Genomic DNA, 27,499 nt, shown 5'->3' with positions numbered 1-27,499 from the left:
TTAAATATTTTTTTTAACATATTTTAAAAAAAATCTTGCTATTATTTTGTAAAAAAAGTGCAAAATGTTTGGACACATCTGCTTATACACTAATTTGACCAGCAGGGGTCGCCAGCGTGTGTGGGTTTCGAACTGCTTCGAAAAACTGAATCAATTTTCGAAGCAATTGGTTCAATTGATTCGAAGCTTCGAAAAGCTTCGTTTCTCCCATCACTAGACATTCCAAGGAGTAACACAGATGGTAAACAGGAGCAAACAACCAGTGACATAGAACAACAATCCCACAAAGACACAAACCAAGACACAGCATTTATACAAAAGGTGATTGGTAACAGCTGGTGACAAGAGGCAGGTAATTAACTAATGAGTCCAGGTGATGCTGATGATCAGTGACTGACACAATAAACACACACAAGCACAGAACACAGTTTAACACTGTGACATAAAATGTACGGCCCAGTCCATGCTCCTCCGAGTGCACAGTTTATTTGTTATGAAAACACTGTGACCATTGGAGACGAGGTTTTTCTTTGAAAAGTGCCCAAACAGAACTGTAAACGCTGGTGTGCCCCCACCCTACCAACAGATCACTCTTTCATCATCACCACAAAGGAAGTTCAACATCGCACCAAAAGAGATCTCTTCAAGAAGCACGACTCCCTGTGGGCATAGGTGTCATTTACACTGGGGACGGTGACATGTCCCCACCTCTTTTTGAAATTGCTGATTTTGTCCCCACCACTTTTTGAAAGCATTTTTTTTTTAAATGTTCTGAAAAATCAAACAATACCTGTGTGACTTACACTGCAAAAATTACTTTCTTACTTAGTATTTTTGTCTTGTTTTCAGTAAAAATATCAAAAAATTCTAAAATCAAGATCCTTTTTCTTGATTCGCAAAATAAGTCTAGTTTTTAGACAAAAATATAAAATTTATGTGAATTTGTGATTAAAACAAGCAAAAATATCTGCCAATGGGGTGAGAAAAAAATCTAAAAATAAGATTTCTTTTTTCTTAAACACTTAATTTAAGCAAAAATTTCTCACCCCATTGGCAGATATTTTTGCTTGTTTTAAGCACAAATTCACTTAAATTGTATAGTTTTTGTCTAAAAATTTGACTTATTTTCTTATGTCATTTTGATCATCAAGAAAATACATCTTGATTTAAGAATTTTTAGATATTTCTACTGAAAACAAGATAAAAATACTAAGAAAGAAAGTCAGATTTTCAAGAAAAAAAATATTAGTATTTTTGACTTGTTTTCAGTAAACATCTAAAAATTCTTATAGGAATATTCCATTTTCTTAAAATAAAAATCCAGATAATTTACTCACCACCATGTTGATGTCTTTCTTTGTTCAGTCCAGAAGAAATTCTGTTTTTTGAGGAAAACATTGCAGGATTTTTCTCATTTTAATGGACTTTAATAGAGCCCAACATTTAATACTTAACTCAACACTTAACAGTTTTTTTCAACGGAGTTTCAAAGGTCTATAAATGATCCCAAACGAGGCATAAGGGTCTTATCTAGCAATACGATTGTCATATTTGACAAGAAAAATAAAAAATATGTATTTTTAAACCACAACTTTTTGTCTAGGTCCGGTTCAGCGCGACCTAACGTAAATGCGTAGTGACGTAGGGAGGTTACGTGTTACATATATAAAATGCACATTTGCGGACCATTTTAAACAATAAACTGCCACAAAGACATTAATTAGTATCAGTTGACATACAACAACGTAGGAACAGTCCTCTTTCAAGACGCTTGTAAACACTGGGGCAAAGTTTCGCGTTCGTCCTCTGTGACCTCTTGACGTCATGACGTATTGCGCGGATCTACATGACGAGAAGTTGTGGTTTAAAAGTGTATATTTGTTATTTTTATTGTCAAAAATGACAATTGTTTTGCTAGATAAGACCCTTATGCCTTGTTTGGGATTGTTTATAGTCCTTTGAAACTCCGTTGAAAAAAAACTTCAAGTGTTGAGTTAAGTATTAAATGTTGGGCTCTAATAAAGTTCATTAAAGTGAGAAAAATCCTGCAATGTTTTCCTCAAAAAACATAATTTCTTCTCGACTGAACAAAGAAAGACATCAACATTTTGGATGACATGGTGGTGAGTAAATTATCTGGATTTTTCTTTTAAGAAAATGGACTAATCCTTTAAATTAAGATGCTTTTTCTTGATGAGCAAAAGTCTAGTTTTTAGACCAAAAATCTCAAATTTAAGTGATTTTGTGCATAAAACAAGCAATGTGTGTTTTATGCACAAAATCACTTACATTTGGTATTTTTGGTCTAAAATCTTTTGTTATTTTCTTAGGTCATTTTGCTCATCAAGAAAAAGCATCTTAATTTAAGAATTTTTAGATATTTTTACTGAAAACAAGACAAAAATTCAAAGAAAATATTTTCTTAAACATCATTTTTTGCAGTGTACGACTGGTTTTGTGATCCAGGTTTTGATATGTTGCGTTGTGTGCTTATAGTGTGTTTTCTTTTACATATATCAGTGTAATCATTGACTTAACGTGCTGTTGTCTACAGTAGGTGCTTTGGCACTGTTCGGTTGAGCTGGTGTTGCAGGTACTGTTACATGTGCACTCAACATTGTTGAGGGTTTTATGCTGAGTATTTTTGTGTTGTTGACACATTTTTGATGCGTCGTTACTCAATATTTTTCCCGTCCTGCTGTAATATTTTTTCATTTGATCTAATTTTTCCCCACCACTTTTCAACACAAACTGACGCCCCTGCCTGTAGGGAACTGATGTCCTCAATGACCACAAGCTATGGTCCAACGGTCAGAAAGTTGGACTTGCTCTTTTCCCCTTGGCTAGGAACTGGAAAACTTATGTTGAGAATGGAAACCATTGACTATTGATTTGAGGTATTTCTTAGTAGCACTACAGCAGCATTGAAAGATATCAAAGAACAACTAACAGCCTTACGCATGATGGACAGGTAATCAAACAGGCCATAAACAACCTCACCATGCTACGTAAAGCAGTTGAGAAAGACTATGTTACAGCTGATGGTGTCTCCAAATGGTTGTTTGCAGGGTTGTCTGGTAAACGCCTTTTGAAAGTGTGTGTTGTTCCTGATTTGCATGTATCTGAGCTGTGTGTTACCGTGTTGTGAAATTAATGAGAAAAATGATTTATTCTACGTTTTCAGACATGTATTTTATGGGAAACTTTGCAGGGGATGATTATGAAGTATTTTCACGAGTCAATACTTCAGTTAAAACTGATACAATGATATAATGTTTTTTGTTTGTTATCTACAGTAAAGTACCTTAGAAGGTAGCGGGGTGTACCTGGAAAAGGAACAGGATGAATGATAAACAGGAGGGAATGTTGGAGAAAATGATTTTATTACCATTTATGGATATGTTTCTTTATAACCAATACTTTGCTTCTTCCGTATATCAACATAAAAAGAATATGTACTGTTCTTTTGATCTTAAAACCCCCCACCCTTTAGAGGTTGGGGTGGTGGAAAGTTTTGCTTATCTATTTAGAACACAGTTTTTTCTATAGTCTAGTTTAAAGATGTTTTTAGATGTGTGTGTATGTGTGTGTTACATTCATGACGTATGTTGTCTTGCACTTATCTTTTTCAGGGTGTTGACCCATCTAATAAAATGAGCTTGCAGACAAAGAATCAGAGAGAGACAGCTTGAGTATTTCTTGAAGAGAAATCTCTCTGGTTCTTTCCCTCGCGAGTTTTAAACCTTTATTCTTGGTCTGATGTGTCTTAATTGTTGTTAAGGTAAATTGAATAAACCTAACAGGGACAAACAACGAAGCTCCTCTCTCACGGGTTTCTTTACTGTTTTCAGGTAAGTTTAGTCCCTCAAAATACACAAATAATACACACAACTGTTATTGACACGTAACAGAAACGCTTTTGTTGAATATTTACTTCATAGAAATGGTTTGTGTCTTCGAGAAAAGTCTATTAGCATGTGGACGCTTTTCAAAATGTTAGGCTAACTAAAGCTTTTGCATTGTTTTTTAAGTTTTGGCTTTTTAAAAAGCAACTTCATGTGTTGATGAGATGATAGCTTTGTTCAGGTTGTCAAAGCATTATTGGAAGTAAGCTAATTTGTTTAGCCTAAAATATGCAATGTACTGCATAGTTAAACAGTGAAAATAACTTTCATATAGCATGAATAAATTAGTACAAACACATGTTTTATCGTAAACATATATAGACAAAAAGTTGTTCTTTAATTTTAGGAGTGACACAATAACCTCTATAATGGAAGAAAAGTTGAATATTTCAACATTTTCTGAAGGGAGCTACAGACAGAGGGCATATTAACTCACTTTATATGCACTTTTTTCACAACATATTACCATGCATCTTGTCATTTTTCTGCGTTCATTGCAGTTATTCTAAAAAGGTTTTAACATCCAAACGTGAGTGGCTCCATATGAGCAATATTAACCCTTGTGTGGTGTTCGGGTCTGTGGGACCCCTTTTTAATGTTTACTAAAAGAAAAAGTATGCAATTAATTGTTGTTTCAACCTCAGATTCATTGGCCTTGGCTGATTTTCTATAAAGAACATAAAAATAAACAACTTTATAATGACTGTACACTGTACTCCCCCCTACACATATATATTACATATGTGATGTTCGAGTCCACTGGACCCGGGGGGAATAAGAGAGTGAAAACTGAATGTGCTTTGTAAATTCACTCTGTTTTACTCCTATCTGGGACTCCTGTGAGTGCATCAGTGTTTTTTTTATATATGTCTGTACATATGTGATGGATGCATGTCAGAGTTTTGTCCTTCTGCACTTGCTGTTACAGCGCAAGGATACAACATGTTATATATCATGCATGAACACTTTTCTGCCTCCACTGTCCCAAAAACTTTACTTTTTGTCTAACACGAACCATTCTACATTTTACCATTATATTCCTTACAAAAAATAACCATGGTTGTATTATAGTAAAAGTGTAGTAATCATGGTAAATTGGTGTATTGATTACCATTTGTAAAACCATGAGTTTACCACAAAACCTACACTGTGTGTGTGCGTGTGTGTGTGTATGAGTGTGTGAGAAAGAGTGAGAAATAGAGAAAGTAAAATTTCATATCCAACCATTTTCATAATTTTAGGTGGTAGCCAAAAGCAACACATTGTACTGCAGTGTGTGTGGACATAAGATGGACAGAAAGACACAGTATACGTCTATAAAATGCAAGAAATGCATATGCAACACAGCTACACAGTAAAAATCTGCTTCTTATGTGTTGTGTAGGCTGGCATGAACAGTTTATGTGTTCCCTATCAAAAGCTTTACTCGATGCTGCGCTGCTAAGCGCTATGGGGAAACGTCTTTATCGTTGACCAGCTGAATATAGTGTGCAAACACGTCAATGAAATTGACCCGGAGGTATATAGCCTCGGTTGATGACGACATCACAGCGCACCCGATGCGAGGCTATAAAATAGATGAGCAACAGCTGTGTCATCAGGTCTTTTTATTTTCAGACCAACTACTGAATGAGTGTGTGCTACACTGAAATGCAAATCTCTCTCTTACCTTTTGAACTTCACTTGAGATCTTTGTTAGGAGTTAGATTCCAACAAGATAGAGTGCAGACTTTCTCTCTTTCCGATTTTAAAGGAGTTTAAGTTAAAAGGAAAATATGAGTAAGAAGAGTCACGAGCAGTCTAAGTCGTGTTTGTTTTCGCTTTATGGCGAAGGACGACACACACACACTTAACTGTTTTGTGTGTTTGGGGGAGGAGCATGCGGTCATGGCTTTGTACAGTCTGATGAGTGCGAGCATTGTGAATCATTCACAATATAAATGATTCGTGCTCGCCGTGATTATTTCTGACCGCAACCTTAAATTAAGTTATATTTCTTCGCGTGATTCTGAAGCGCACTCCGGTGTTTCTTCGGGTTATGTGGGGTAATTATAATAATGACGTTGATGATATCTCTCTCGGTTCTGCGGAGTTTCATAAACCAGCCTCCGAGCGTTTCTCGCGCGATGAAAGTCGGTCGAGGAGCTTCTCGAGGTGGTAACACGCGCCAGGTTGCAAATTGATTGGCCTCGCGAGCCAGAGAACCCCAAACAAAGCAAACTAGCGGATAGGTTTCTATAGTGACAAAGGGAGAGGACGAAACATGAGCCTCTCTCTTTCTTTGAGGATCTCCATGGTGAATTAAATAAATCATGGGAAAGACCATACTCATTGCGTGCTTCATGCCCACGGCGTCAATTTACGACTATCGTGGGTACGAAGACGCGCGGATATACCGAAATGCCACAGGTGGAAGAGACGCACGCGAGTTATCTCTCGCCTGGCTCGGCATCCTCATTAAAGAAGCCTACCCTCACACCCGTCGCTATGGGCGGGCCATAGGGGGCCGGGCCCGCCCTCAAAGACCCTTGTGCCCCCCCCCAGTATTTAAAAAAATACTGTAATTTTAAATGATCATAGTTGCTAATTTTGTGTTGCATTAATGTTGTATTCTTTATGATTAAAACATTAAAAATATAAAAAACAGTGGTGTGATTTTGTTTGATTGATGGGAATCTAGCTACACTGCAACAGCCTATCACGAGGCTACGTACGACACGTACGTGACGTAGCCTACGTCAGTGTAGCCGCTCAACAGTTAGCGCACTTTTTTCAAACTAGATGAGTTTTCGCTTAGCTATACTGCTTTAAGATGGATATTATCCGCAAATGGTTAAAAAGCCCACCAACAGTCTCTAAAATTGAAACGACATCGACGCCTGATGTTGGAGAAGGAGACCCTGGATGACAGCCTGAGCCTGATGCCAGCTCCGTGCAGCCTGACCCCGGGACTAAAATACTACTACATTCAGAAGATATGGACTTGCTTTTGAAAAGGACCTCACTCACAAGTTTAATTCCGAGTGGACACTTTATTAATGAGGAGGTTCTGCTCGGAGAAACGCCGCCTGCCGCTGTACTGACAGGAGGGAAGGGAGAGACGACAGCGCTGCCTCCACTCAATTACCGTAGGTTCAAAGTCTGCGTGCGTGCGTGCGTGCGTGTGTGTGTGTGTGTGCGCGCGCGCACGTGTCTCATGGCAATGCATATCCCTCTGTTGACTGCTTTAAAATGCAATGTTTGAGAGATGCCTCTAGATTTATGGATATTCATAAAATTGCTTCTATATGTACTGTGGTGTAGGCTATAGGCTGGTATTATATTGCTGATGGTTATGTTTAACGTGATGATTACGTGCTGCGCGAATAGAGTATATATTATTATAAGTATACGTACTGTAGGCTAATAATAAGTGTGCCCTCCCATGCATTTCATATGCCCCCCTTAAGACTGAGGTCTGGCGACGGGTCTGCCTACCCTGCCCACGAAACCGTGTAAAATAACTTCAGCTCTCGTGGGCAAAGCTCATCAAGCCGCAGGTCAGGCTGGTGCTGCGCTGCATACTATGGCAATATTACAGGCATACCAGGCTGATCTGTTAAAGGATTTGAGTGCAGGCGAGACGATGGACAAAGAGACATTTGACGAGTTGCGTATGACTACAGATCTGTCTCTTCGTGTCATTAAATAAACGGCTCGCGCTATCGGCCGTACTATGTCTGCTCTGGTAAACACAGAGAGGCATTTATGGCTAAATCTGTCAGGCATAAATGAGAAACATAAAACTTTTCTTTTAAATGCCCCTGTTTCCCCATTGGGTTTATTTGGTGACACGGTTGACTCCGTTGTCACGAAATTCACTGAAGTTAAAAGCATGAGGGAATATTCCACTCTTTACAGTAGGGCTCGCCGGCGGGCGGGGCATATCATGTTACATCAGATTGCTCCGTCCCGTTGCCTTTACGAAGCCTCTCCACCTCCGCCGCCTCTGGGCTTGCGGGGGGGGGGGGCGGTTTCCAGCATAATGTTAAAGGCCCTCTGTCTTCAATGTTAAAGGCCCCCCGTGCAGGGTTTTTAGCATTCCCCTAAGAGGAAATAATAAAATTAATACCATTATCAGAGAGTCTGGCAGCGTGGAAACTCCTGCCAGCCATTTCTGCTTGGGTAATAAGCACAGTACACTTAGGATACATAATCCAATTTATTCGTCGTCCTCCGCACTTCAATGGCGTGATATTCACTTCCGTGAGACCGGAACGAACGCACGTACTGTTGCAAGAAATACAAACTCTACTGATGAAAGGGGCCATAGAACATGTTCCCCTTCCAGAGAGAAGGTCAGGCTTTTACAGCAGATACTTCCTGGTTCTTACAGTCTGCCTAGCTTTATCACCCCGCACACACACAAAATGTATGGATGCAGCAATGGCTCCATTGAGACTCCGGGGCATCCGCATTTTAAATTACATGGATTATTGGCTAATACTAGCAAAATCGCGATAGGTGGCGCTCCAACACAAAAACATTGTGTTAGCACATCTACTTTTTCTAGGGTTGAGACTCAACGCCAAGAAAAGCGTTCTTTCTCATGCCCAGAGAATGACTTATTTAGGGATAGTCTGGGATTCGATTACGATGCGGGCACATTTGTCTCCCGCACGAATCGAGGCCATTCAGCATACCCTGAGCAGAGTCAGGCTAGGCCAGGATCTCACTGTGAAATAATATCAGAGGATATTAGGGTTTATGGCATCAGCATCCACAGTGATTCCTTTGGGGCTGTTGCATATGACGCCGTTTCAGAGCCGGAGGGTTTCATCCAAGGGCCAACCCTCAGAGGCTGATTAAAGTGATGCGCCACGGGCTTCATACACTAACTATGTGGATAAGACCCCGGTTTGTTGCCTTGGGTCCCACGCTATGAGCGACTTGTCATCGCAAACTGCTAATGACAGACGCCTCCCTGACGGGCTGGGGTGCGACCTTAGATGGTCGTCCAGCTCAAGGGGAATGGGAGGGTCATCAGCTCGGTTGGCACATCAATTGCCTAGAGCTGACGGCTGTATTTCTGGCCCTGAAATATTTTCTCCGCCAAATGAGAAGCTGTCATGTCCTAGTGCGGGTGGACAACACAGCGACAGTCTCATACTTAAGTCACCAGGGAGGTCGGCGCTCGCGCAATCTGAACAAGATAGCGAGGCAGATTTTTCTCTGGGCTCAGGACAAGTTCCTGTCACTCAGAACAGTGTACATCCCAGAAAACCTATATGTAGGAGCAGATTTACTGTCCAGGCAGACATTATCGACTGGGGATTGGAAACCCCACCCAGACATAGTGTCTCAGATATGGACCTGATTTTACAGAGAGAAAGTGGACCTCTTGGCCTCTTTTCAGATAGCGCAATGTCTCCTTTACTTCTCTCTGAGTTCCCCAGCCCCCCTGGGTCTGGACGCAATGGCGCACACATGGCCGGACAAACGCCTTTATGCGTTTCCTCCAGTGGCGCTGCTCCCGCAGGTTCTAGCCAGAGTTCGCCAGCAAGGCTCTTGCCTCTTTCTGATAGCACCGCGTTGGCTGAACAGAGTATGGTTTTTTTAGAGATAATATCTCTCCTCAACGGCTCGCCATGGGCAAGTCCGGAGAGGAGGGGCGTTCTGTCTCATGATAATGCATCTCAGGCCCGACCTGTGGAATCTCCATGTTTGGCTCCTAAGGGTACCAACTGAGGGACACAGGTTTGTCGCCTGATGTTACTGACACTATTTTGAGTGCTAGGCTCCTTCCACTAGAAAGAATTATGCCTTTAAATAGGGTGTCTTTGAAGCATGGTGCATGACACATAATGCAGATCCTGTTAACTGCCAGTTTGCTACAGTTCTGAGTTTTCTGCAGGAAAAGCTGTCAGCAGCTTATGCCCATCCACTCTCAGGTTTTATGTGGCCGCTTTTTCGGCTTGCCACGCTTTGGTGGACGGGGCGCCGCTCGGGAGGCATTTAACGATTGAGGCCTACAGCAAGAACTAAGATTCCTTCGTGGGACCTAGCTATAGTCCTTGAGGGTCTGGTTCAGACCTCCTTTTGAACCTCTAGAGTCACCGTCTGATAGACTTCTGACGCTAAAGATGGTTGTTCTAATGGTGATAACTTCTTTAAAATAAATTGGGGATATGCAGGCTCTGGCGATCTCGCCATCCTGTCTAGATTTTGCCCCAGGAATGGTGAAGTTGATTTTACATCCTTATCTTGATTACCTGCGTAAGGTTCCTTTTTCGACTGCACATCCGGTCATTCTTGAGACTTTCTGCCCTCCGCTGTTCACCACGCCGGAGCAGGAGTTATACCACAGATTGTGTCCAGTCCGTGCTCTTCAGACTTATGTCCACCGCACTAGCCAGTGCGTAAGTCAGCAGTTGTTTGTCTGTTTTGGGGGCCGCAACAGAGGTGCTGCGGCCACCAGGCAGTCCATATCACATTGGGTTAGGGATGCCATTGCTCTTGCCTTTGAGGCGCGCTGTCAAGTCTCGCCAGCAGGTCTGAGAGCTCACTCCACCAGGGGAGTAGCCTCTTCTACTGCTTTAGTAAAAGGGGCCTCCTTGCAGAGCGTTTGTGATGCGGCAGGCTGGTCCTATAAGATTTTATAGCTTGGATGCTCATGTCACTCCAGGATCTCCTGTCCTCGAGTCAACATCTCAAGCTGATGTCTATGCCATTTGTCCATAAAAGGGGTATCCCCCACTGCTACTTTTAGTAAGGGGTGCCTCCTTACAGAGCGTTTGTGATGCGGCGGGCTGGTCCTCTCCGCATACATTCATAAGATTTTATAGCTTGGATGCTCATGTCACTCCAGGGTCTCATGTCCTCGAGTCAACATCTCAAGCTGCTGTCTAAACCATTTTTCCATAAAGGGGTATTCCCCACTGCTATTTATTAGGAAGGGGTGCCTTCTTATAGATGTTTGTGAGGCGGCAGGAGCATCCTTTCCGCACACATCCACTATTTTTAGCTTGGTTGTTTATGTCTGAGATTTCTTTGCGGTCCTTGTGCACACACTTACACATCCGTAAGGGGTCCAGACATCTCCAAGCACAGCAGCGTGGGTATTGTCGTTCCCCATAGCGCTTAGCAGCGCAGCATCGAGTAAAGCTTTTGATAGGGAACGGAGGGGTTACTTGACTGTAACCTTGTTCCCTGAAAAAGCGGAACGAGATGCTGCGCTGTCTTGCCGTACAGTAGATGTCCCAGGACTGGTCTTCAAACAAAAGATCTGATGACACAGCTGTTGCTCATCTATTTTATAGCCTCGCATCGGGTGCGCTGTGATGTCGTCATCAACCGAGGCTATATACCTCCGGGTCAATTTCATTGACGTGTTTGCACACTATATTCATCTGGTCAATGATAAAGACGTTTCCCCATAGCGCTTAGCAGCGCAGCATCTCGTTCCGCTTTTTCAGGGAACAAGGTTACAGTCAAGTAACCCCTCCGTTCAGTGTAGATAATGTGTTATAATACCGCATCTTTTCAAATGAGGCTTGTGCTGTGTAGACGGACACAAATGTGTACAATTTCAAACTAAGTTCAAATAATTAAATATCAAAGTGATGAAAAACTTATTTGAGATGAAAAAGTAATGAAAATGCTTATTTTATATAAGCAAGCATCTGTGGGAGAATAGAATTTTCTTCTCTTATTTCATATTATCACAAAAACGAATGGCACTTTAATCTATAAATAGTCCTCTACCAGTGGTAAATGACAAATATTAACCATAAATTCTGTCTATATTACTTGCAATAAGGCTAAAGTAATCATCTGTAAACAGTTATACATAAATTTGTATGACTGCATCAGCTTAAGATACGAATAATACACTGGGTCCACTAGACCCACAAACATTGTCTAAGTAACAGAAATATGAACACCACACGAGGATTAAATGAACCAGTAAACCTAAAAACATAGATTCTGTTATATTTTGTATACTATAATTTTCTTTTCAGTGTTTCACATCCTTTTAATCAATATTGATTGCTTTGTGACAAATTGCATGTTATGTTTGTAGATTTTCCATGCTGATATCCGTGCAGCAGAGTTGAAGCAGACCTGTCAGAAAACATCTCTAAGGTGCTATGAATCTCATAACTAGTAAGTACAACCTCAAACTAATACATTGCTGTTCACAGGTTTAAGGTTGTGGTTTATTTATTTAAAGTGCATCCAATTTCATTGGTGAAAAACGACGTTATTTTGTGTATTGGTATAAAACAAATATAATGTGTTTGCGTGGTGTACAATTAAAACACGTACATTTTTATAGCTTTGGATTCCTCCCTTCCACAAACGCTTTGATTTGGTACAGAACTCATCGATCTGAAATGCGCTGTGTCCCTGATTGGCCAGCTAATCTGTACGTTGTGATTGGCCTGAATGCCTCTGACGTCAGCCGGAAATGTGACGCTCCTGTTTGAAAGATTCGGTCACAATGCAATGCTGACAGGAGTTAATGTTTAGGCTGTGAGTAAAAGCGGGAGGAATTATAGAGACAGTGCATTATTTGAAAACCACGCCCACCGGGGGAAAACAATCCAACCTTCTCCATTGACTTTATATTGCATTTCTGGCTTATAACAAAAACACATAACAATGCCTAAAAGCTGCTGCGTGACAGAGTCTGCAGCTAACAAGCTGAAAAACCCAGAAATAAGTTTTTACCACCAAGTCATAAAACTCAGCCTTTAAGGAGACATAAGTGAATCACTGATTACCTTTCCCTCCAGTGGGCAACTGGGCATAGTTGTAATTATAGTAGTACTATGACAAGTTGCCTGTATCCAGTTTTGTGTCTTTGAAACGCTCGTTTTTTGGGGTCAACAGCTTATAAAATCTTATTTCTGGGTTTTTGGCTTGTTAGCTCTAGCCTGGTCCAACCAGACTCTCGTACATTAATTAAATTTGTACAGAGAGTCTGGCCACGCTCCATTGCAAAGCGTTACTTCCGTTAAGAAGGGTCATCTGTTGAAGTTTAAAACTATTGGAATTTCCAAGAGTCACTCAGGATCTACCATAGGCAATCGCTAACGTATGGTCGTGACGTATATCATGCGCCAAAACCGGACGGAAACAACAAGTCCGAATTGATCAGACCAACAAAACTTAGCAAACATTGTTCATGCTCCGGCTTTAACTTCTGTATATTCGGCAGTTTTGCAACAAGGACCGAATAGCTTTTCTCACGTCTTTCTCCACTGCCATTACTGAACTACAACTCAAACTGATGCACGACCACAACGTCATTGTTCTCTGTTTGCTGATTGGACCTGCAGATTTTTGCAGGAGAAAATCCTGCAAAACATTGTTCTGGTATTTCTTATAAGTCAGAAATGACATGGAGGCAGCCTCACGAATTACAAAGTCAATGGAGACGGTTGGATTGTTTTTCCCCCCGGTAAGCATGGTTTTCAGATAATGACACGTTGCGCTCTGTCTCTATGATAATGTCAGTCTTGTCTACGTAAACAAGCCCAGACAGTAAACTGTTGCTTACGATCCGTGTGTGTGTTGTAGTCCAAGAAGAAAGATTTACATTGGAAACGATAACTCTTTGTTTACGCATATCGTTAACATGTACTAATACACACTTACACACCAAAGGAAATGTAAAATCTTGAGTCGGACCATAATTGCTCTTTAAAAAAATACAATAAAAAGGCAAGGCTTTTTCACATTTTAAACTCTCCCAGTCCAAGTAAAAAAAAAAACACTTCTTCTAAAACAAGCATTCACATACACTAAAACATCTTATGACCTTGTTCTCCAGTAATGAAATAATAAAAAGTGCAAATGAGCTTTTGCTGGAAATTCAATTCAATTCAATTCAATTTTATTTATATAGCGCTTTTCACAAAAGTCAATTGTTTCAAAGCAGCTTTACATAAATAGAAGCAGTGAAAAGCACAGAAAAACGACAGATAGCACAACAAAATACATGATAGCATAAGCAGTTAAATTTGCTGCGGCTATGACTCAATATTATAAGTGAACGTATTACTAAAGTAACGTCTAGAAGAGGAAGCTAAGTAAAGCCCAAAAAGGCTGCCTCCCCGGGGTGAAAAACCCCCTAGGAAAAAAAAAACCCCGGGCTTTTATCCGAGGAAAAATAAGTCCTAGGAGGGAAAAACCCTTGGGAGAACGGTTGGTAAATCATTCCAGAGCTTAGGGGCTAAGTAGGAAAAGGATCTTCCACTTTTAGACACTTTAGTCTAGGGATAATCAATAGGCCAGAATTTTGCGACCATAGTGTGCGTGATGGATTGTATTCTGATAGTAATTCTTCAAGATATGAGGGTGCTAAGCCATTTAAAGCTTTGTAGGTGATTAGTGATATTTTAAATTGTATGCGATATTTAACTGGTAGCCAGTGTAAAGATGCCAGAATTGGGCTTATGTGGTCATACTTAGATCGAGTAAGTACCCTTGCAGAAGCGTTTTGAACTAGCTGAAGCTTGTTTACCTGATTTGCATGGCATCCCCCGAGTAACGAGTTACAATAGTCTATTCTAGAGGTCATAAAAGCATGAATAAGCTTCTCTGCGTCAGATGTAGACAGTATATGGCATATTTTTGAGATATTTCTAAGATGGAAGAATGCTGTGCGGCAGACGTTGGCGATATGACTATCAAAGGATAAGTTGCTGTCGAACATCACGCCTAAATTCTTAACCGTGGAAGATGGCACCACAGTACAGCCATCTATGTGCAATTTGTAATCTGACATATTATGTTTGTAGCGATTTGGTTCAATAATAAGTATCTCTGTCTTATTGGAGTTGAGCTTAAGAAAGTTATGTGCCATCCAGTCACTAACATCGCTAATGCAGTCTTTTAGCTTAGAAAACGTGTGTGTTTCGCTGGGATGCGAGGAGATGTAAAGCTGGGTATCATCCGCATAGCAGTGAAAACTTATGTTATGTTTCCTGATAATGTCTCCTAGGGGTAACATGTATAACGAGAACAGGATAGGACCTAAAACTGATCCCTGCGGTACACCGTATTTAACCAGGGAGTGATATGACTCTTCCTCATTTACATAAACAAAGTGATAGCGATTGGTTAGATATGACCTAAACCAGGCTAGCGCCTGACCACTGATACCAACATAGTTTTCTAGTCTATTGAGTAAGATTGAGTGATCTATTGTGTCAAAGGCTGCACTAAGGTCTAGTAATATAAGAATTGAGATTTCACCACGATCGGATGTTAATAGGAGGTCATTTGTAGCTATAAGCAACGCTGTCTCTGTGCTATGGTGGGGCCTGAATCCTGATTGGAACTTTTCATATGTACTATTATTTGTCAAGAATGTGCGTAACTGGCTTGCCACTACCTTTTCTAATATTTTCGAAAGAAAAGGGAGATTTGAGATTGGTCTAAAGTTATTAAGCTCTCCTTGATCAAGCTGTGGTTTTTTAATCAGCGGTTTAATAACTGCTAGTTTGAAAGCTGTTGGAACGTATCCTATTTCTAGCGATGAGTTAAAGATATTTAGAACCGGGGTTGACACTACAGGGAATACCTCTTTAAGTAGTTTTGTGGAACGGGGTCTAATATACAGGACGATGATTTGGATGATGTGACTAGTTTAGAGAGCTCATCTATTGTAGTAGGTTTAAATGAATCAAGATGTTCGTATGGTAGTCTAGTGTTAAGTGAACTAATGGGAAGAGTGGCTGCCTGGGTAGCTACGATGTTTTCCCTAATAGCTGAAATTTTGTTAGAAAAGAAGTTCAATTCAATTCAATTTTATTTATATAGCGCTTTTCACAATTTGGTAATTGTATCAAAGCAGCTTTACATAATAGATGTAGTGAAAAGCACAGAAAATCGACAGATAGCATAACATAATACACGATAGCACAAGCAGCTAAATTTGCTGCGGCTATAAATCAACATTATAAGCAAACGTATTACTAATGTAACGTATAGAAGTTAAGCCCAAAAAGGCTGCCTCCCCGGGTTGAAAAACCCCCTAGGAGAAAAAAACCCCGGAATTTTAGCCGGGAAGTAAAAAAAAGTCCTAGGAGGAAAAAACCCTTGGGAGATATATATATATATATATATATATACACATTGAAACGGAAGGAGATTAAGCGGAGATTAAGCGGGTTCTGCCGGTGGTCTTTAGTCAGGCATCAGCTGGACATCACGTTGAAGAACAGCCAGTAGATCAGAGGTATGCCGACTTTCACATTTACCGGAACTGGATCTGGATCTGTTTATCTTAATGTCCTCGTGATCGAGAACTAGACAGGGAGAGAGAAACAAAATCTTATTAGCGTAGGGGCCGTTCACATAAAAAGCAGGTGTCACACAGTAATGTGGTTTTAGTCAGCTCGGTTCCGGGCAGGCTAACTATTGCTGGTTAAGTGTATTACAAATAGTTGATGATTTTAGAAACAGAAACAGAACTCGTTTGACTAAGGCCAGAGGCCCCACTGCCGTCGTTAATACTAACGTACAGTGGCAAGCGGTTTTGTATGACATACTATTTTTAAGGCCATGGGAAAAGGCCAAAATTGCAAACCGACCATATTTGGCAATTAAGACTCAATCGACAACCAATGCAAAAATTCATCATATTACTAAAGAGTATTAATGACATTTACCATGTTTTGGAATGTTGACGAAAAAATGGTTTTAGTTTATTCATAAATTTATTTATTTATTAGGTTGTACAAGCTAGCTATTAGGAGATAAGTGTATTACATATAGTTGATGATTTTAGAAACAGAAACAGAACTCGTTTGACTAAGGCCAGAGGCCCCACTGCCGTCGTTAATACTAACGTACAGTGGCAAACGGTTCTGTATGACATACTATTTTTAAGGCCATGGAAAAAGGCCAAATTGCAAACCGACCATATTTGGCAATTAAGACTCAATCGACAACCAATTCAAAGTTTCAGCATATTACTAAAGAGTATTAATGACATTTACCATGCTTTGGAGTGTTGACGAAAAAAAGGTTTTAATTTATTCATTAATTTATTTATTTATTAGGTTGTACAAGCTAGCTATTGGGAGATAAGTACTATTGCTAAAACAAACTATGCGAATGCCTTGTTAAAGAGAAAAGTTTTAAGTCTAGATTTAAAGTTATCTACTGTCTCTGATTTTCGGACGTCGGTTGGTAAATCATTCCATAGCTTAGGGGCTAAGTAGGAAAAGGATCTGCCACCTTTAGACACTTTTGATATTTTAGGGATAATTAAGAGGCCAGAATTTTGTGACCGCAATGCACGTGATGGATTGTATTCTGATAATAATTCTCTAAGATATGAGGGTGCTAGGCCATTTAAGGCTTTGTAGGTGATTATTAATATTTTAAATTGTATACGATATTTAACTGGTAGCCAGTGTAAAGATGCCAGAATTGGGCTTATGCGGTCATACTTCTTAGATCGAGTAAGAACTCTTGCAGAAGCGTTTTGAACTAGCTGAAGCTTGTTTACCTGATTTGCATGGCATCCTCCGAGTAACGAGTTACAAAAGTCTATTCTAGAGGTCATAAAAGCGTGTATAAGCTTCTCTGCATCTGATGCAGACAACATATGGCGTATTTTTGAGATATTTCTAAGGTGGAAGAACGCTGTGCGGCAGACATTGGAGATATGGCTGTCGAAGGATAAATTTCTGTCGAACATCACACCTAAATTCTTAACCGTGGAGGTTGGCACCACAGTGCAGCCATCTATGGGCAACTTGTAGTCTGTCATATTATATTTGTAGCGATTCTGTTCGATAACAAGTATCTCTGTCTTATTGGAGTTTAGCATAAGAAAGTTACAGTCTTGTTCAAAATAATAGCAGTACAATGTGACTAACCAGAATAATCAAGGTTTTTAGCATATTTTTTATTGCTACGTGGCAAACAAGTTACCAGTAGGTTCAGTAGATTCTCAGAAAACAAACAAGACCCAGCATTCATGATATGCACGCTCTTAAGGCTGTGCAATTGGGCAATTAGTTGAAAGGGGTGTGTTCAAAAAAATAGCAGTGTCTACCATTGACTGTACAAACTCAAAACTATTTTGTACAAACATTTTTTTTCTGGGATTTAGCAATCCTGTGAATCACTAAACTAATATTTAGTTGTATGACCACAGTTTTTTAAAACTGCTTGACATCTGTGTGGCATGGAGTCAACCAACTTGTGGCACCTCTCAGCTGTTATTCCACTCCATGATTCTTTAACAACATTCCACAATTCATTCACATTTCTTGGTTTTGCTTCAGAAACAGCATTTTTGATATCACCCCACAAGTTCTCAATTGGATTAAGGTCTGGAGATTGGGCTGGCCACTCCATAACATTAATTTTGTTGGTTTGGAACCAAGACTTTGCCCGTTTACTAGCGTGTTTTGGGTCATTGTCTTGTTGAAACAACCATTTCAAGGGCATGTCCTCTTCAGCATAGGGCAACATGACCTCTTCAAGTATTTTAACATATGCAAACTGATCCATGATCCCTGGTATGCGATAAATAGGCCCAACACCATAGTAGGAGAAACATGCCCATATCATGATGCTTGCACCTCCATGCTTCACTGTGTACTGTGGCTTGAATTCAGAGTTTGGGGGTCGTCTCACAAACTGCCTGTGGCCCTTGGACCCAAAAACAACAATTTTACTCTCATCAGTCCACAAAATGTTCCTCCATTTCTCTTTAGGCCAGTTGATGTGTTCTTTGGCAAATTGTAACCTCTTCTGCACATGCCTTTTTTTTTAACAGAGGGACTTTGCGGGGATTCTTGAAAATAGATTAGCTTCACACAGACGTCTTCTAACTGTCACAGTACTTACAGGTAACTCCAGACTGTCTTTGATCATCCTGGAGGTGATCATTGGCTGAGCCTTTGCCATTCTGGTTATTCTTCTATCCATTTTGATGGTTGTCTTCCGTTTTCTTCCATGTCTCTCTGGTTTTGCTCTCCATTTTAAGGCATTGGAGATCATTTTAGCTGAACAGCCTATCATTTTTTGCACCTCTTTATAGGTTTTCCCCTCTCCAATCAACTTTTTAATCAAAGTACGCTGTTCTTCTGAACAATGTCTTGTTTCCTCAGCTTTCAAATGCATGTTCAACAAGTGTTGGCTTCATCCTTAAATAGGGGCCACCTGATTCACACCTGTTTCTTCACAAAATTGATGACCTCAGTGATTGAATGCCACACTGCTATTTTTTTGAACACACCCCTTTCAACTAATTCAACTAATTGCCCAATTGCACAGCCTTAAGAGCGTGCATATCATGAATGCTGGGTCTCATTTGTTTTCTGACAATCTACTGAACCTACTGGTAACTTGTTTGCCACGTAGCAATAAAAAATATACTAAAAACCTTGATTATTCTGGTTAGTCACATTGTACTGCTATTATTTTAAACAAGACTGTATGTGCCATCCAGTCACTTATATCGCTGATGCAGTCTGATAGCTTAGAAAAATTGTGTGTTTCGCTAGGATGTGAGGAGATGTAAAGCTGTGTGTCATCTGCGTAGCAGTGAAACTGTATGTTATGATTCCTGATAATATCTCCCAGAGGTAACATATATAATGAGAACAGGATAGGACCTAAAACTGATCCCTGCGCTACGCCGTATTTAACCAGGGAGTGATGTGACTCCTCCTCATTTACATAAACAAAGTGATAGCGATTGGTTAGATACGATCTGAACCAGGCTAGCGCTTGACCATTGATGCCAACATAGTTTTCTAGCCTATTAAGTATGTGATCTATTGTGTCAAAGGCTGCACTAAGGTCTAATAATATAAGGAGTGATATTTCGCCACGATCGGATGTTAGGAGAAGGTCATTTGTAACTCTAAGCAGCGCTGTCTCTGTGCTATGGTGGGGCCTGAATCCTGATTGGAACTTTTCATACGTACTATTATTTGCTAAGAATGTACGTAGCTGGCTTGCCACTACTTTTTCTAATATTTTGGAAAGAAAAGGGAGATTTGAGATTGGTCTAAAGTTATTTAGATCTCCCTGGTCAAGGTTTGGTTTTTTAATGAGCGGTCTAATAACTGCTAGTTTGAAAGCTGTTGGAACGTAGCCTAATTCTAGTGATGAGTTAAATACATTTAGTATTGGGTTAGACACTATAGGGAATACCTCTTTGAGTAATTTTGTGGAAACAGGGTCCAATATACAGAATGATGATTTGGATGACGCTACTAATTTTGATAGCTCTTCTATTGTAGTAGGTTTAAATGACTCAAGATGTTCGTATGGTAAGCTAGCGTTAAATATATTACTGGGTAGAGTGGTGGCTGCTTGGGTACCTACAATGTTTTCCCTAATAATCATAATTTTCTTAGTAAAGAAGTTCATGAAGTCGTTACTATTGTGTGGGAGTTTATTAGTGGGTTCTGTTTGTTCTTTATTTCTAGTCAGTTTCGCAACAGTGCTAAAGAGGAAGCGAGGGTTATTATGATTTTCTTTAATAAGATTGCTGAGATACGTAGATCTGGCAATTTTTATAGCCTGTCTGTAGTGTTTAACACTCTCTTTCCATGCTGCACGCCATACCTCTAACTTTGTGCTTCTATAGTTTCTTTCCATTTTTCTAGCAGCCTTTTTAAGGGCTGCGGTATGATGGTCGTACCATGTAGCTGGCGTTTTTTCTTTGATTCTCTTTTTTCGAATTGGAGCTACGGCATCCAATGTGTTAGAACAAATACTGTTCAGGTTTTCTATTACAATATCTAGATCTTCAGGATTATCTGCTACATGTTTCATTTGGGACAGGTCTGGAAGAGTGCTAATAAAGTTATCTTTAGTGGTAGAAATTATTGTTCTGGCTAGTCTGTAGCATATTGTGGATCGAGTGATCCTATCTAGAAGTACCGTGTATGAGTAGGGGTGACCCCGAATAGTCGAAGATTCGATGCATCGATAGGAGAAGCCTGATTCGACTACCAATCTCACAGTCGAATCGTCGCAGATGTGTTATGAAATGAGGATCATTCAATTTTGGCCGTATATGGGTGCACACATTATCAGATTTCAGATATAACAGCTTTCTCACAATATATTAATATACTGCATATTATGATAATGCAGCAAATAATATGTGAAGTAATAGCTTTCAATAAATATTTTTAAAATGCGTTCATAAATCCAACATCCCCTGTGACCGGGCTACACGGAGGTTTCTTCGTTAATAAACCATTGCCTCTTTGTTTCTACATTTAAAAGACAAAGCTGGCAATTATATTATGGCTATACTTTTCTATTCTTCTAATAATTAATTTAATTTTATTTATAAATCACTTTGGGTTATCTGATTTAACTGTTTGGCTTGTGTTTTGTTTCTGTGCACTTGAGGCATTTTGCATATTTGTTCTACACTTTGTTACTTCTGACCTTATTTTATTTAAAAAATGTATCTATTATAAACGTAAATTCTGATCTAATTTAAGTATGTAAATTTTGGATAGCTTTTCGTTGTATGGATGTTGCGCTATTGCGTGCTGGCCTTGCTTGCGCATGTAATTTAGCCGAATGGGCAAGGTGCTCTGCGTCTCATATTTAGGAGTTCATCAAACTAAACATTAAAAAACTGATGTTTTTCGACGGGTATAAGTTTTTAAAATGTATTTATCATACATTTTGGTTATCTTGTCAAAAGTTAAACTTCAAAACAGGTAAGCCGTTTCTTTAAATTTCGGTGATGAAACGGAAAATATCTGCACCGAACCCATTTCTGCCTGACACGAATGTCTTTCTTGTGATTTAATATTATGGTTGGTGTTCACTTTTAAATGATAGCAAAGAGATTCCTGAAATAAATAATAGCATCAGGTCTTTCTGTATCTAAAGTAAATACAGAGATGATCAAAGTCAAAGCAAGCAAGCAGGTATTTCTGTGCTAAATAATAACGCATAGTGTCTATAAAATCATTAATTTCAGTGTTTTTCTTGTTATAAATTAACGTTTTATGAATTGTAAATAAAGATTAGTTTTTATCATTTACAGTCACAATCACAAATTATTTGTCATTTCTCATTTGTCGGGTTTTTTTTGGTCATGACTGCTTTGACGCGCTATATCTCCAAATTAAATAAAAACACTGAATTAGCCGAGGTTTACAAGGCAGAATCACCTTTGTTATTTTTTTTAGGTTTAGTTATCAAAATGTATTTTTGTGTGATGTTTGTGTGATCGTGGCTTTAATATGTTATGAGGAATAAATAAACAAATGTTGCCTTATATATTTTACCTTAAAAAAATTAATATATAAATGCATCGTCAGTTTTGTCTTCGTTCATCACTTGAAAGACAGTTTTGGTCACTTTAACAGAAAGTTGTTTATGTGTGCTGCTTGTGAAAGAAAATAAAAGTTACCAATTTGTACCTGGTCTGACCCCCTCCCAACCCATGCAAACAAACATAGTTATGATTCGACTATCGGTTGACTATGGAAAGATTCGACAATTCTGATTCGAATATGTAAATCCTTAGTCGAGGACACCCTCTATGTATGAGACAAGGCAATGGTCTGAAACTGCATCGCTCTGAGGTGATATCTCGATTTCATTAATATTGAGCCCGAGTGACAGAATTAAGTCTAATGTGTGCATACGAGTATGCGTGGGCCCTGTCACGTTTTGTCTAATATCGAGAGAATTTAGAATATCTATAAATGCTAATCCTAATGTATCTGTTGGGTTATCAACGTGTATATTAAAGTCACCAACGATAAGAGCTTTATCTACAGTGACTACGAGGTCAGACAGGAAATGTGATGTTTCTTTAAGAAAATCTGCGTGATGGCCCGGAGGTCTATAGATTGTAGCAAGGACAAAAGAGAGCTGTTTATGGTTACGATCAGTTATTTCCATATTTAATAGCATTATTTCAAATGAATTAAATTTTAGTTCAGATTTTTGGTTAACTGTAAAAATGTTGTTGTATAGTGTAGCTACACCCCCCCCTCTCCCCTTTAATCGCGGTTCATGTTTATAATAGTAGTTTTGTGGGGTGGATTCGTTTAAACTAATGTAATCGTCTGCTTTAACACGAAACAGTGTTTGAAACATTAACATTAGTGGTTTTACTGTCCTCAACGAGCGTTCGGATGTGCGCTTCTAGTTCTGCAACCTTCTCCGTTAGCCTTACTACTTTAATACATTTAACACATGTAAACCCCTCTGTGCTGACGGAAGAAGCTAAACTGTACATGTGGCAAGTAGTGCAGGTTACAATGACAAGCGGAGTCTTACCGTTTTCATGCTGGGTGATAGCGTCTCCGTTCGCCCGAACGCGGTCCGTGAAGCTGCATCGAGATGGGTGATCGCTCGTTGCATGCCTCGGTTGTCTCCGGGTGCCTGGAGCCAGGGTGATGTGGGGCACGCTGTACGCCTGGTGCGAATGCCGGGCAACAACTCCTCCACAGCTTCCTGCTCTGGTGAGGAAAGGTCTGAAAAACATACATCGGATGTGTCCGCCATTAGATCGAAAAGGAAGGCAGATTTACAGTAAACAGACAGTGAGCAAGTGCTAGCGGGCTATATGCTAACACTAGGTGTTTACTAGTGATAGATCGTTTTACTTATTAATACTGTTCAATAATCATCACGGTAAAGTATTCCTAAGATAAATTTGTACGTTATATTATATAGATAGGAACGAGATAGTAAGAAAATAGGATTTAGATGATGAACTCGACGGAGCTCCAATGCACGGAGCAGCGTTTCCCCGTTTGTTTACGCTAGCGGGCTATATGCTAATACTGGGTGTTTACCAGCGATAAAGCGTTTCAGTTATTGATACTGTTGAATAATCGTCACGGTAAGGTATTCCTAAGATGAACTAGTGAGTTATAGTATATAGATAGGAACAAGATAGTAGAAAAATAGGATTTAGATGATGATCTCGACGGAGCTCCGACAACAGTGTTGGCACTCTCTTGCGTCTCTCTCTCTTCAAGTTCATGAAGTCGTTACTATTGTGTTGAAGTTTACTATTGGTTTCTGTTTGTTCTCTGTTTCTAGTCAGTTTCGCAACTGTGCTAAAGAGGAAACGAGGGTTATTATGATTCTCATTTATAAGCTTGCTAAGATATGTATATCTGGCGGTTTTAATAGCCTGTATGTAGTGTTTAACACTCTCTTTCCATGCTGCACGCCATACTTCTAACTTTGTGATTCTATAATTTCTTTCCATTTTTCTAACTGCCTTTTTAAGTGCTGCGGTGTGATGGTCATATCATGGAGCTGGCGGTTTTTCTTTGAATCTCTTTTTTTGAATGGGAGCAACGGCATCCAATGTGTTAGAACAGACATTGTTTAGGTTTTCTATTACAATATCTAGATCTGCTACATATTTCATTTGGGACAGGTCTGGAAGAGTGCTAATAAAGCTATCTTTAGTGGTGGAAATTATTATTCTGGCTAGTCGGTAGCATGTTGTGGATTGAGTGATCCTATCTAAAAGTGCACAAGGTAATGGTCAGAAACTGCATCACTCTGAGGTGATATTTCGACGTCATTAATATTGAGTCCGAGTGACAGAATTAAGTCTAATGTGTGCTTACGAGTATGTGTTGGCCCTGTCACGTTTTGTCTAATATTGAGAGAATTTAGAACATCCATAAACGCACGTCCTAATGCATCTTTTGGGTTATCCACATGGATATTAAAATCACCAACAATAAGAGCTTTATCTACAGTGACTACAAGCTCAGACAGGAAATTTGCTATTTCTTTAAGGAAATCTGCATGGTGGCCCAGTGGTCTATAGATTGTCGCTAAGGCAAAAGAAAGCTGTTTGTGGTTACGATCAGTTATTTCCATATTTAACAACATTAGTTCAAATTATTTAAATTTTAGCTCAGATTTTTGGTTTACTTTAAAAATTGTGTTGTATATTGTAGCTACTCCACCCTCTCTCCCCTTTAATCGAAGTTCGTGTTTATAGTAGTAGTCTTGTGGGGTGGATTCATTTAAACTAATGTAGTCATCTGCTTTAAGCCAGGTTTCTGTTAAACAGAGTGCATCTAAGTTTTGGTCTGTAATTATTTCATTGACAATAGGTTCTTTATTGGTAAGCGATCTAATGTTAAGAAGGCCGAATTTTAACATTCGAGGTTCATCTGTTAATGTATTGTTTTCTAATTTTATATTAATCAGATTTGTACCAGATGTAACAAACGGTGCTCTGTATTTATTTGTTCGGGGAACAGATACAGTTGAATGTGCTGATATTTCGGTAAGATTGACTCGAAGTGCAGGGATATAAGTGGTCTTGACATATCACGGCAGCTAACAGACGGACGGTTAAGCCGATCCGTCTGTTTCCTGACCTGGGCCCTGGATAGTCAGACTATATCAGAATTAAGACTATTGATCAGATTTCTAGTGAGTATAGCACTTCCTTCCGATGACGGATGAAGGCCATCTCGGGTTAGGAGGAATGGTCTTCCCCAGAAATGCTTCCAATTGTCTATAAACCCTACATTATGCTGAGGGCACCACTTTGACATCCAGCCATTGAAAGAGACTAATCTACTATGTGTTTCATCTCCCCGGTAGACGGGGAGGGGACCAGAGCATATAACATTGTCTGACATTGTTTTTGCAATTTCACACATCTCCTTAACTCTCTCACCGCCAACGTTTTTAAAAAAAGTTGCCAGCCAGCGCCAGCGTTTTTCATGATTTTCACCAAAGTTTAATGCCTTCCAGAAAATGTTCTTCTTTAAATATATAAACATACAATATACCAAATGAAAGAACAAACCCTCTGCTTTCAAACAAAAAAAAGTTTCATCCTACCTTTAGTGGTTCTTTTGCAATCAGCTTTTGAATATGGGTAGGTTTTTGCAAAAAGACCATATTTTGAGCAAAAAGCAAGAGATAATTCCATTTTTGTGACGGACTTTTTATAGAGATCCCATTCAGAGCGATCTTTAAAACAGACACGGACATGCAGCAGCTTGCCATAGGGCAATACTTCCGGGTTTAAAAAGTTGCGGAAGGGCGCCACCTGGTTGGATAATAGCGGTATTGCGGAAAGACTGAAAATCTCGTCATTGGCGGGGAAGCGTTTTCTCTTATTTGACAAGATATCTCGTCAATGGCGGGGAAAGAGTTAATAGTATCTTTGGTGATTTCTGACTGTCGGAGTCTGGTGTCATTCGTGCCGGTGTGAATAACAATCTTAGAAAACTTCCGCTAAGCATTAGCCAGCACTTTAAGTTTGGATCTAATGTCAGACATTCTGGCTCCCGGTATACAGTCGACTATGGTGTTTGGTGCCTCAATGTTAGTGTTCCTGGGTATAGAATCTCCAATGACCAGGGCACTTTAAAGGTGTTTCACCTGGTGTACTCCTTAGGGGATCGAATCTGTTAGAAATTACCGTAACGTTATAAGGACGCCGTATATGACTATGCCGCCTGACAGTCACCCAGTTTGACCGCCGACTTGACTCTGATGTCGGAACCGAGCCATGTGTATTTTGATAAACACTATGCGTGCTTGATACAATATTTGTAATATTTACATTAGCATCTGATGTCGGAACCGAGCCATTAGTCTTTTCGCTCGATAGATTATTTGCAACAGTAACATTAGCGGTTTTGCTATCCTCAACTAGCGTTCAGATGCGCGATTCTAGTTCAGCAACCTTCTCAGTTAACCTTAATACTTCAATACACTTAGTGCATGTAAACCCCTCTATGCTAACAGCAGAAGCTAAACTATACATGTGGCAAGTAGTACATGTTACAATAACAAGCGGAGTCTTACCGCTTTCATGCTGGGCGATGGCGTCTTCGTTTACCCAAACGCGGTCCCCGGAGCTGCATCGCGTGGGGTGTTCGGTTGTGACACGCCTCGTCGCCTGCGAACGTCTGGGGCCAGGGTGATGTGGGGCTTGCTGAATCTGCGAAGGCCGGGCAGCGGTTCCTCCACAGCTTCCCGATCGCTTTCATGTTGGGCGATGGCGTCTCCATTCAGTCGTTCACGGTCCGTGAAGCTGCATCGTGTGGAATGCTCATTTGTTGCATGCCTCGTTCGCTTGGACGTCGGAAGGCAGGGTGAAGTGGGCGCTGTACCTCGCGTTGGATCTGCTAAAACCGGGTAACAACTCCTCCACAGCTTCCCGCTCAGGTGAGGACAGGTCAGAAAAGCATATATCAGATGAATCCGCCATTAGATCGGAAAAATGCTAGCTTCAGCCTCCACCGTTCGTTGATGCTAGCGGGCTATATGCTAACACTGGGTGTTTATTAGTGATAAATAGTTTCACGTGGTAGTACTGCTCAATAATCGTCACGGTAAAGTATTCCTATGTAAAACTAATAAGTTATATAAATAGGAATAAGATGGTAAAAAAAGGATTTTAGATGATGAACTCGACGGAGCTCCAATGCACGATAAACAACAGCAATCCTAATACTTCTCATTTTTCTTTTCTGTTTTTGTCCATCAGGATACACATCATAAGATAACTAGAGCTTACGGCTCTGTTTGGATCCAGTCTCACTTTTGAAGACTTCAGATGACGTAAACACTCACAAGGACAT

At 39.9% G+C, this 27,499-nt stretch overlaps 1 long non-coding RNA gene across 1 annotated transcript; it reads left to right on the top strand.

Annotated features, from left to right (window-relative positions):
- Positions 1-3,423: 3,423 nt before the first annotated feature.
- On the top strand, positions 3,424-27,499 carry LOC135776149 (uncharacterized). The gene is made up of 3 exons (XR_010544074.2): positions 3,424-3,851; positions 11,968-12,050; positions 27,406-27,499. It is a non-coding gene; the product is annotated as an uncharacterized lncRNA (long non-coding RNA).

The sequence above is a fragment of the Paramisgurnus dabryanus genome, chromosome 21 (genome assembly GCF_030506205.2).
Source record: "Paramisgurnus dabryanus chromosome 21, PD_genome_1.1, whole genome shotgun sequence".
In the NCBI taxonomy this organism is placed as follows: domain Eukaryota; kingdom Metazoa; phylum Chordata; class Actinopteri; order Cypriniformes; family Cobitidae; genus Paramisgurnus; species Paramisgurnus dabryanus.
Note: the sequence above shows the minus strand (reverse complement) of the source record. Positions and strands in the feature narration are given on the sequence as shown.